Source organism: Hemicordylus capensis, chromosome 5, assembly GCF_027244095.1.
Source record: "Hemicordylus capensis ecotype Gifberg chromosome 5, rHemCap1.1.pri, whole genome shotgun sequence".
NCBI classification, from domain to species: domain Eukaryota; kingdom Metazoa; phylum Chordata; class Lepidosauria; order Squamata; family Cordylidae; genus Hemicordylus; species Hemicordylus capensis.
Window position 1 is genome coordinate 245183941 of NC_069661.1, and position 12369 is coordinate 245196309.

Here is a 12369-nt window from a genome sequence, read left to right on the forward strand (position 1 = left end):
GACCAGTCTCTCAGTGCAGCCAAGTGTGCTGCACAGATTGGGCCTGGAAGCAGGGCCAATCTGGAGGTGAAAAGTGGGATGGGCATGAGAGCTAAGGCACAGCAAGATGGTATAGCTGGTGCCCAGATGCACATACATGCAACAGGTGAATCCAGAGAAGTGAAAAAACTGCTTGGTGGTCTTGGGGACAGAAATAGGCAACATTTTGCCAGGCAGGGGTGGGGAGCGGGATGTTGACCACACTTTTCTGCTGAAAAGGGTGACATCTATGATAGACAAAATAATACATTTTGGCCTGTTTGAACTTCAGTGGGTGTGCTCTAACAGCACAATAGAGTGAACAGGTTTGAGAAACCTGTGCAGGATGGAGCAAAATGGATGCATTAGAGCTTATCTCATATCCAGGAAGGACCTTGATAGGTGCTGGCATGTGTTAACAAGTGCAGTTCTCAAGCCAACCATTAATGCTTCTTGTTAGAGAGATGAGCCTGTTACCTCTTCTCTGTTCTTCCTGTGATAAGCTGGGAGGCGACTCTGATGTGTCCACAGAAGGGAGTACTTTGCTATTCCTCTTTGAGTAATTACTCTCCATTAACTCGTGTCTGCTTCAGCATCCTCACCTGATCTTAAACAGAGAGGAGAGCAGTGGTCCCTCTGATTTTTTTCATCTCTGTGCGGAATGAATTTTGTCCTGGGCAGCAGTATCAAGGCAGTGTGTGCACACCTGCATTCAGAGTGGGGCCTTCCTGATTCGACCTGAGCAGGATCTAAAATGAACTGAATGGACATCAGAAAACTTGTGAGCATGCACACATGCACACACCTTAGAGGGAACAGTGGAGGAGAGCATGGGGTCTAGCCCCCACTTTCATTCATGTGTTAAGCTTGACCTGGGGTTACCTTCCTCATGCTACCTCCCAAGCAACTTAACCTCAGGAGGCAGCCTATGTAAGCAACTGGTGAGCCCATGATCCCGTGAGTTCAGAGTCCAAAATGGAAACTGCAAGCCTGTAGCTCCAAATCAGGTGTAGGGGTGCTGCAGAGAGCCCCCAAACAGGCTATCATGGTAGCACTGTTGTCTACTCTGACGATCAGTGGCCTCCCAGGGCTTCAGATGGGATTTTTTCTCAGCCCCAACTGGAGATGCATGGGATTTAACCTGGAACCTTCTGCATGCTTCCAGATCATCTGGTGGTGACTCAGAGCCTTTTCTATAGTAGCTCCCAGGTTGAACACACGGTCGAAAGAAAAGCTGCACCATCTCTGATGACCTTTAGCAAAACCTCAAAGATGCACCTGTTTAACCAGGCTTTAAGTTAAATTTCACTTGATTTTAAATAGTTTTTAACTGCTGGTTTTATATGTATGAATGTTTTAACTTTGTTGTGAACTGCCTTGAGACACTGGTTACCAGTATGTGGATGCTGACTTTAGCCAAGTTCAGTATTCATAGAAGTCTTGCCAAGAAATTCCCCGTGCATAGAACAGTGGGAACATTTTTTAAAATACACATCAAAGAGCATTTTGTTAGAGAACTATTTGAAGAGGATAATATGTACAAACAAGTACAATTGCTTTTCTTATCAAAGACATTGTGTTTTCACTACTTTAATAAACACCTTGATTGGGAGTAACTGGTCTTAAAAGTTCTTTCCTGGATGGTGGATGTTGTCCAATCACGTTTGTACAAAGCAGTTTGTTCAGGAAAGAGATGAAGTCCAGATAACTTGAGTTATGAACATCTGAAGCTCCTTTATACAGAATCAGACCATTGGTCCATCTAACCCAGTGCTGTCTACCCTGGACCCTACAACTGGAGATGCTAATAATTGATCTAGGGAACCTATGCATACAAAGCATTCTTCCAATGAGCTATGGCTCCTCTTAACTGCTGCAATTCAGTAGGAAATTTAGGACATTATCCTAGGACATTATCCTATGTTTGCATGCAAAATACACAACTCTGTTCTTGATTCTGTAGAGCAAGGCTGCACACATATAGCCCTCCAGCTACTGTTGAAGTATAACTCCCATGGTCCCCAGCAACAGTGGCCAATAGTCGGGGATGATGGAGGTTGTACTTCCACATCTGCAGGAGGATCAAAGTTGTGCAGCCCTGCTGTAAAGTAACTATCATACTGTGTTTTGGGGCAGTGTGCCACAAGAGAGACTGAAATGTGCTTTGAAAATGGAAGTTGCCATTTTGCATGCATCAATGACTTCATGACAATCAGAGTGAGGACGCAAGGACAGCATTGCCCCCTCCCATTTGCCAATATATGGACAGTGAAATCATCCCAAGGGAGAAATAAAGACTTGCCAGAATTCCTCCACACTACAGGTGATAGGTGTGTGGGAATCCCAGGATCATCACAATGGTCCAGAAACCACTGTCCCTATGTACATAGGCCCAGATCACACAGCTCCTCCTGGGAGGAGCAAGCATGGATTGCAAGCATGGATTGTCTTTTTTGCTAAGCAGGATCTGCCCTCATTTACATTGACTACACATGAGCAGTGTTTGCTGTAAGATATTCCCCACAGGGGATGGGATCATACCAGGTCAGACCATTGGTCCATCTATCTCAGTACTGTCTACACACACTGGCAACAGCTTCTCCAAGGTTGCCACCACAAGCCAACTCTCACTTACACAGGAACATGGAAAGCTGCCTTATACTGGGTCAGACCATTGGTCCATCTAGCTCGGGTAAAATATTGGCTTGCATACAGAAGGTCCCAGGTTCAATCCCAGACATCTCCAAGATAGGGCTGAGAGAGACTCCTGCCTGAAGCCCTGGAGATTCACTCCAGTCAGTGTAGATAGTACTGAGTTAGTTGGACCAATGGTCTGACTCAGTATAAAATATAAGGCAGCTCCCTATATTTCTATGGATCCCCCACCACCACCCAAAATTCAACAGTGTGATCCAGGCTGACAAAGTTTAAATTTTATGGTGTAGGCTTTATGAAGACATTATGCTTTGGCATCCAGAGATGTTGGTCAAGAGCAAACATGCCAGGTGATAAGGCCAGGGTGCGCTCACTCAAAGCATATGGGCCAGATCAGGGGGAGGTATTGTCTGACCCTAGCCAAAGTGTTCTTCCTGTGCAACAAAACCTGAATTTTGTATAGAACAAGCCAAACAAACCATAGCTCTTTTTATTGTATTTGTAATTCCTTATCCGGCGTTTGAGATTTCTCATAAAACAGCCTATCTCCTAATTTAGTGTTTAGGTCCAAGTTATTTTAGAGAGCACCTTTTTCTGCATGATCCCCACCGCACGTTAAGGTCATCTGAGGAGGTCCGTCTCCAGTTACCACTGGTTCATCTGGTGGCGACTCAGAGGCGGGCCGTCTCTGTAGCTGCTCCTGGGCTGTGGAATGCACTCCCGGCAGAAAACTGCAATTTGAGATCTTTACTGTCCTTCAGGAGAGCCCTTAAAACCTATCTGTTTGGCCTGGCCTTCCAGAGTTTTTAAATGATCAAGAAACTGTTTTAAATTGCTGCCCTGATTTTCTAGGGTTTTTTTAGCTGTTTGAGTTGTTTAATTGGTTTTATTCTGTTTTTATAGTTTGATTTTAACTGTTAACTTGTTTTAATTGTTTTTACATTGTTGTAAACTGCCCTGAGCCATTTTGGAAGGGTGGTATATAAATCTAATAAATAAACAAACAAATAATCAAAGGTAGAATCCATTCTTTTCTGGATACCTTAGATACTGTCTTATCCATTCTTTTCTGGGTGGGGGTGGGAGTGGCTCCGGGCACAGGGCCAGGGCCAGCAAGAGAGGTGGGGCAGCAATTTGCCTTCGCCTCAATTATCCATCCCTGGGCCTTATGCAGCTTTAAGAACTGTCAGCAGCTGCAGCCAGAAACCTGTTCATTTAGGAACATAGGAAGCTGCCATATACGGAGTCAGACCATGAGTCCATCTAGCTGAATATTGTCTGCACAGATTGGCAGCGGCTACTCCAAGGTTGCAGGCAGGAATCTCTCTCAGCCCTATCTTGGAGATGCCAGGGAAGGAACCTGGGACTTTCTGCACACAAGCATGCAGATGCTCTTCCCAGAGTGGCTCCATCCCCTAAGGGGAATATCATACAGTGCTCACACATGTGGTCTCCCATTCATATGCAAGCAGGGTGGACCATGCTTAGCAAAGAGGACAAGTCATGCTTGCTACCACAAGACCAGCAATCCTTTTTGTTTTTCTTTAATTGTATCTAAACTGCTTTGAGAAGCCTAGCCTGAAAGTTAGTATACAAAACACTAATAATAATATTGGGATCAAACTGAAGGGTCTTCAGTTTTTAATTTTTAAATACCGATATCCCATCCCTCCAGCACACTGATCACAAAATAATCACAGTCAAGCAAAATAAAAGTAGAGAGGCAGCAGAGTATTACAAAATTGGACTAAAAATTCTTAGGTCATATCAACATACCTTGATTGTTACCTAGTGAATCAGAATATTAAATATCCTTTGTCTTCAATTCGACAAGGTGTTTGTAGCAATTTGAAGTGAATTGACTTATTGGCATGAATTACTTCTCAAAATAGCCTATTATAATGAAGTGTGCCAATGAAACCATCTGCACAGGCACGGATTCTGGCAGCAAGGAAGGGGTTAAATAGTTCCTGGCAGCTGGCTAGCCCACATAGAACAACAGAGTGGTTTCTCTAGGAGGCGGCGCGTGGAGGTAGAAAAATATCGGCCGGAGTATATGCTCTCTGTGGATAATAAAAAATTGCCCACTTTCTCACAGATGTCAATTCTGGCAATTTTCCACTGAAAATTTTGGACAGCATGTCAACTGTCTAAATTATTTTAGTGTCTGCTGAAGAGTGCACTTGGCAGGGTTTTCCAGTAGGAAAAATAGGAAGCGGATTTGAAAACATTAATACTATTTTAATACAATTGCTAGAGGTGATTGTTCTTTGGAAGAACTGCTGCAGAACATATCCTCTCAAGCACATACTTTAAGATAACTCCAACTGGAGGAAATGTAGAAGGCAGGGTCAATGGCTTCCAAAAAGAGAGATTTTTAAAAGCGAGATTCCCCTCCTAATCCTGGCCTTTGGCCACACCTCTTCTTTTTATAATATTTAGCTAAATGATAATCTGTATAATTTCCTGCATATCTGTTAATCTGCCTGTGTGCTTTCCCCGTCCTATATTGTTTTGTCCACTAGAGCAGGAATGGGATAATCAGAAACCTGAGAGGGAAGGAAAAGTGACAGAATGTATTTAGGAAAGCTCTCTCCCTTTTCATCTAGGACAGTGGTTCCCAACCACTGTCCCAACTGTCCCAACCTGGGTTCCTCCAAATGTGGCTGAACTACAGCTCCCATCAGCCCCGGCTATGATTTATTGTGACTGGGAATGATGGGAATTGTAGTTCAGCAACATCTGGAGGCCCCCAGATTTGGAACCACTGATCTAGGAGAAACACCCCCACCGACACACACACACAGTGCTCCTTCCCCATAAATGACATAGAGCAGAAGTTCTCAAACTTGGATCGCCAGATCATGTTGGGTTGCCAAATCAGTGGCCTTTGGCCACTGCAGTTGGGCATGATGGCAGTCAGAGTCCAACAACATCTAAGGACCCAAGTTCGAGAACCCCTGGCATAGAGCAGTTACTTTCCCCTGTGCTACCAAAGTGAAGGGAGAGGGGGATGACAGGCAGGAGGGATATTTTAATTTATGAGAAATGCTCCTTCAACCTTACACACCCTGCAACATGAAGATGCTTCATTTACAGCCATGAAAATTGCCTTCTTCCACTGATCAAAGGTTGATCTTCCAAAGATCAAAGAGACATCTCTTTGGGCTTCTAGAACAGATTTGGAGTGGAGGGAAAGAACGGTGGGCTCACAATGCTAGTCATAAAATCCTGCCTCATTGTATGCTCAGAAGCAACTTACTGTGGGGAGGCAGGGGCTTGCACAGATGAAGGAAAGGCAATCTTGCTCTGCATATCCTCAGAGGTCCTCTTCTATTCTAGAGCTTGTTTAATTTTATTTATTTATTTATTGTTAAATGTGTATACCACCTATCATTAAAACAATCCCAAGGCGGTTCACATAAAAATTAAACAAAAAGACTATAAAAATGACACAATTAAAATATTAAGCTAAAATAGAAAAACAATGCCGACTGAAAAAATTTAAAATACAAGCAAAGGAACTGTACAAAATACAAAGAAGCAGCAGTAGAGGCAATCATTATTTTTATTTTATGGTTAAATTGCAGATTAACAATTTCAGAGTTCAACCCTGCTACTGAAAACAACATCCTAGGTTAAGTGTGTGTGAGTTTTTGGCACAAATTAAATCTGGAGAGAGTGGGGCAAAGATTGTTGTGGGATATATGTAAGAAAGAAAAGAAAGAGCCTGTTTCTGTGAAGAGTTTCTGGAGGAAGGAAAATGAAGAGTGGCTTGTTGCGTGTAGGGGAACAGAATCTATGTCTGGATGTAGTTTGCTTACAACAGAGGTGAGGTCAGTGTTTACCTTCTGATAAGAGATATAGTGGGTTTTAACCTGTTTAGAATACGTTATAACTCTGTAAGCCCTACTTATTAATTTTAAGTTTGTGGGGAGGGTGCAGTTCTTCAATCATTCATGAAAAAGCATTCTACTTGTGGCCAGAGCTAATGTTATCATTAATTTTTATTTCTGCTTAAAAATTATCTGCCAGGGATTCACTGATGGGCTGGTAGCTGTGCCTGGAGTTCCTGGGTAATAAAACACAATGAATTTAGTGGTCAGATTAAAGTGGGGTAGATAGGGGACTCAAGCCCCTTAGGCTTTGTGATGGCCCCCTTAGCTATTGTTGTTACAAGACTAGAAAGACCCATGATGGGGCTCAAATGTGGAGAAGTCAGGGTTTGTAGCTTGTGGATTCCATTAAGGGAACCCCTACCTAGTGGAGATGTGCACAAAACAAATTTTTGGGGTCATTTCAAATTCAGATCTAATTCCAAAAATTATTTTAAATTAAAATAAAATCTGCTCTAAAAATTTGATTCAAATTTGATTCAAATTTGAATCCATTCGACCCTTTTTGGTGCATTTTTTTAAACTAATCAGGGGGTCTGGATGGGTTTTTTTTTTAAGGTACAAAATGGCTCTCAAATTGAATTTGATTTGAATTTTGGAAATTTGATTCAAATTTGAATCATTTTAATTTGAATCAAATTGCCCTTTTAAGGGGTGATTTGACTCGAATTCAAATCATTCACCCAGATTCAAGTCATTTGATTTGAATTTGAATTGATTTGCACATCCCTACTACTTAGGTGTACAACAGAGGCTAGGTGCAGGGTTGGTCCCAGATATTTTGATATGATTCCCCCGCATCTTCAGGGGGGTGCTTAGCCTTCTCAAGCCACGCTGCCAAGGCAGTTGTGGTGATCTGCATGCTTACATGCAGAAGGTTCCCAGTTCTTTCCCTGGCATCTCCAAGATAGGGCCAAGAGAGACTCCTGCCTGCAGCCTTGGAAAGGCCGCTGCCAGGCTGTGTAGACAATACTGAGCTAGATGAACCAATGGTCTGACACTGTATATGGCTGCTTTCTATGTTCCTATGACAATGTGACAAAATTCTCAGAGAGCCACCAAGCCTAGAAGAGGTGGCAGGGGTGTTCCTAGTCCAGTTTGCTGGGGTGGAGGGAGAAATGCATACCAGCAGGCAAGGTGGGGAAAATGCACTATGCCCCAATGTGGCTAGGAAGTGGACAGCAAGGTGGCACCCGTGATGGCAGGAGCCTGGCATTAGCTGCTCCCTGAGACCTTGCCAGCATCCAGTGTGACCACCTCACCTTGGAAGGATTGACCCTAAATAGATAGCCTTTTGGAAGGATTGACCCTAAATAGATAGCCTTTTGTCAGGGATAGAATCTGTAATAGATTCCTGCACTGAACACATAGAGCTAGACTAGAAGACATCCAAGGTTGTGTACGCCACTGATATTATCTGATTCTGTGATCCTACCCTCCTTTCACAGTTTAAGTGCTGGACCACTCTCTTCTACGTGGAACAAATGAAACCCAGCATCAGTGTGTGCATGTATTTGGGTTTACCTAGATGGCAATTTATTCCAACATGAACAAAATCCCAATGGAAGAATTTAGTGGGAGTCTACATGATGCTAATACATGTGTAATACATGATGCTAATACATGTGTAATTTCTTAGCGCCATCTACTGACTATCTGCTGACAAGCGGGGAGAAAAATCTGTGCCTTTTCAATACTATTTTTATTCTGGCTTGAGAAAGGCATGGGTTTTCCACAGTTTGCCAACAGATGGCGCTAAGAAATTATGCAAAGTGTTTAAATGTTGTGTAGACACCCTGTAAAATCTCCCACTGGAATGTGTGTTCATGTTGGCAAGAACTAATGTTTAGCTTGACTCTTTGTCCTGCCATGTGCTTTGTGGTTTGCCTCAGTGCGTTTGTCACCTGCAACCATCCTCTGGCTTGTAGATTTAGTTCCTGTTCTACATCCAGTGTGTCACAGTTGAGTTTGGACGGTGTTTCTCTACCAGGCCATGGCACTGGGTTGCTGGAGTTCATGCACAACCAGTCCCTATCTTTAACTGAGAAATGTTGGAGGGCATCAGACATTATAAAATGATACATTCGGTGGTGGCCCCTACTAGGTTCTTGCTGTGGAAGTATAACACAGAGAGCATTTGTGCAACAATTCAGTACATAAAAGAGGTGTCAGCTTGCTAAAAACACTAGTTTAAGCTGAATTTAACTAGATGAGAATTTAGGTCAGGAACATACACAAAAAAAGAGATAGCCCTCCTCTCTTTCCACCCTGAGGTGGTCTGCTAGGACATCTATATATTTAATTCTCTAAGAATACCCGTGGCTAATCCCATGTGTGGTAGCTCTTGTGAGAGTTCGGAGAGCTGCTGGATAGCCATGGGTGGGAGGGAAGCAAATGGTGCCGCCGGCCGGCTGGGGGGAAAAAATCAGTGGTGGAGGCCAGCTGGCCAGTGGGGAAATGGCACTGGCCACAGAGGGAAAGTGGCTGTGGTGGCCCAGCTGGCCGGCTGGCCATGGAGGGAAGATGGAGGCGGCAGCGGCCCAGCTGGCCGGCCGCAGAAGGGAAGTGACAGCGGCCCGGCCAGCCATGGAGGGAAAGCAGCAGCCCGACTGCAGCGGACAGGTTGGCCGGCCAGCTACAGAAGGGAAGCGGCTGCCAGGCCGACCAGCCTCAGAGGGAAAATGAGCTGGTGGTGGGGAAGAATGAGCTGGGGAAGGGAGAAGAACAAACTGGGGCTGAAGTGGTGGGGAAACAGGGAGAACTAGTGGACGGTACAGATGCTCTGCACCAGGTCAGCTAGTTTTTATTAAAACAGCAAGTCTGTTTCCGATTGCTATTCTTACTGCCTCTTCAGTGTTTGTTTGTATTGACTGCAGTGCTGGCTATTTTAAATTAATCTGTTTTAATATATTTTTAAAAAACTTTTATTGTCTGTGCAACACTTTGAATACATTTGCATAAAAAGCAGTTGATAAACAACATTAAATAAGTGTTTGTCTTCATCTACCCAATACGTGAAGGCACTCGCAGCTTTTCTGCTGCATGTATGGATGGAAATCTGAATAAAGATAATGCTTCATCAAGTGGTCTGAATGAATGTAACCCATCAACAAGCCTGTTGCTTGTAGCTTCCTCTCTCTGCTATTCTTCTGTTTCTCCTGCTGGATTTTTGATTGGTTCCAGATATGGTAAAGTGTTCCTCACTGCTTAGCCTGATGTTACAGATTACTAGCTTACCAAGTAGTTACAGTGTTTACTGTGGCAAGCTGCGTCATAAATGGCTGTCTGTAAATACCAGGGCTGTGTGAAGCTTTGAGAGTCTGTTCAGCTTTGGCCCAAAGTGAAGTTCCATCTGGTTGGGACTGAAGTCAGGCAGAAGCAAAGCAAACTAGACTAATCCCTTGGCCTCCAAAGCTTGGCTTTTGGTCCCTAGCCCTCACACATTAAACTACTACTTATAGAACTAGGTGGGGAGCAGGAGACAGACTGTGTTCCTATATCTTCACTCCTCAGAGTGAGGGAGGAGGAAGTATCTTCCTCAGTTTGTATTTTAAAATTACCCTTTCCCCTATACTTTCCCTAGAATCCTGGGAGTGGCACAGATGCTCCTTGGAGTTGTAGTCTGCAGCAATGGTGACAGCCTCAGAAAAAACTACAACTCCCACTAGCACTTGTGGCATTTCTAGGTCTCCAGCAAAGTAAAGGGGAAATGATTTTAAACAGAAACCATGGCAAACGCCAGAAATGAAGATATAGGAAAGTGGCTTGTCTCTTGCCCCCTGCCCAGTCCTGTAAGCATTTTAGGGGTGGGGGGAAAAGCCAAAGACTTCAGCCTGAAGTGAAGTAGCACACTCCTCCAAAGCCCCGAAGTGAAGTCAAGAACCCTTCTGAAGTGCCAAGGGGGTCCCCAAATCAAAGCGGAGCTGCTTCATGAGCCTTGTTTCACACCCTCAAAAACTAACATATGGGACCAGATGAAATACAGTGAGTACGGTATGAATTGAGAACCTCTATTCTTGCATTTAGGCAGGTGCTCAAAAGATAATTATTTTGCCACACAGAATGTAGAACATGGCATTCTCAAGGAAGAGTGTTTTCTTGAAATGCATTGGGCCATTTCTAGTGCACCTTAGAGATTTCCTCTCCTATTGTTTTCTATTAGTGCCTCCTCCTCTCTCTTCAAATATTTGGTATGTCATCAAATACTTTTGACATACCAATACTGATCATGAGGTTATCCCATGAAACTAAAGGCCTGGAAATTTAGGACCAACAAAAGGAAATACTTTTCCACACAGTGCATAATTAATCTATGGAATTCTTGTCATTGGGATGTGTTGATGGCCATTAGCTTCAATAGATTTTAAAAGGGCTTAGACAAATTCATGGAGGATGGGTCTATCAATGGCTACTAATCTGGTGGCTACAGGCCACCTCCAGCCTCAGAGGCAAGATGCCTTTAAATGCCAGTTGCATGGGAACAACAGCAGGAGAGAGGGCATGCCCTCACCTCTTGCCTGTGGGCTCCCCAGAGGCATCTGGTGGATCACTGTGTAAAACAGGATGCTGGACTAGATAGACCTTGGGCCTAATCCAATCATATTTTATTGTTTTATTTATTTACTAGCTGACCCTGCACAGAGCATCTGTGCAGTCATGAATTGAGCCTGTGCCATCCCCCCCCAACTCTCTCACTCTCTCTCGCTACCCCCAACTCTCTCACTTGCTCTCACTGCCTCCACAACTCTCTCGCCGCACCCCACAACTCTCGCCACCCCCACAATGCTCTGCTCCCCAACTCTCTTGCTCATTCTCTCCCTCCACAACTTCACTCGCTCTCTCCCCTCCACAACTCTCTTGCCCGCTCTCCCCACATCTCTAACTTTGTCCTCCATCTTTCTATCTCTGTCTCGCAGTATTGCTTCCCCCCTGCCACTGCCAGGGACTGTCGCCCGCTCACTTGACAGCCTCTGAGCTCCCTGCCGCTTCACAGCACAGCTCAGCCAACTGTATGCCACCCCCAGAACCAACTGTCCAGCTCCCGAAGCCACCCCCAGCCTCCGAGCTCCCTCCCGCTTCATGGTGACCCCAGGCCAGCTTTCAAACTACTTTCCAGCTGCCCTGCAAAACTCCCTGCTGCTCCAGAACTCTCTCCCCTTCTGTCAGCCAATCACCTCCTCCCCATCTGTCAGCCAATCGCCTCCTTTCTGCCACGTCCCCACTCATGGCCCATCTTGGAGAATTAATAATATAGATTGTTAACTTTGTATACCACCTTTCATTAAAACAATCCCAAGGAGGTTATACATATCTGGTAGGCTCTGTTTGTGAAGACTTGTTTTGCAAGTTGTGAAGGCAAGTTTAATAGTTATATCCATATTCTGTATATTGTATACACACCATTTTTTCAAACTCATTTCCATCACAAAACCCCCATAAAGCAAAAGTGACAACATTTCTGCCAAAATGTGATAATGGTAATTCAAACTTCATTTTAACATCATAGTTCCCTCCTTTTCTTGTTGTATTTGGCAAGCAGTTTTATTACTGGTTAGTTAAATGTTTACTTAAAAGAGCAATTCTTATACATCTTTTAGCATCTTTTTAGCCAGGCTTTTTGATGGTTGTTTTAAAAGTTAGTTTCATTTTAATTTTGGTATTTTAACTGTTTTGTTTTCTATAGGTCTTTTTGTTAGGCAGTATAGAAATGCAATAATAATAATATTAGCGCACAAAACGCCTGATCTGACAGTCATCGAGAAGAATTGGGTTCTGATATTTGAGATTGCAATCCTAGGGG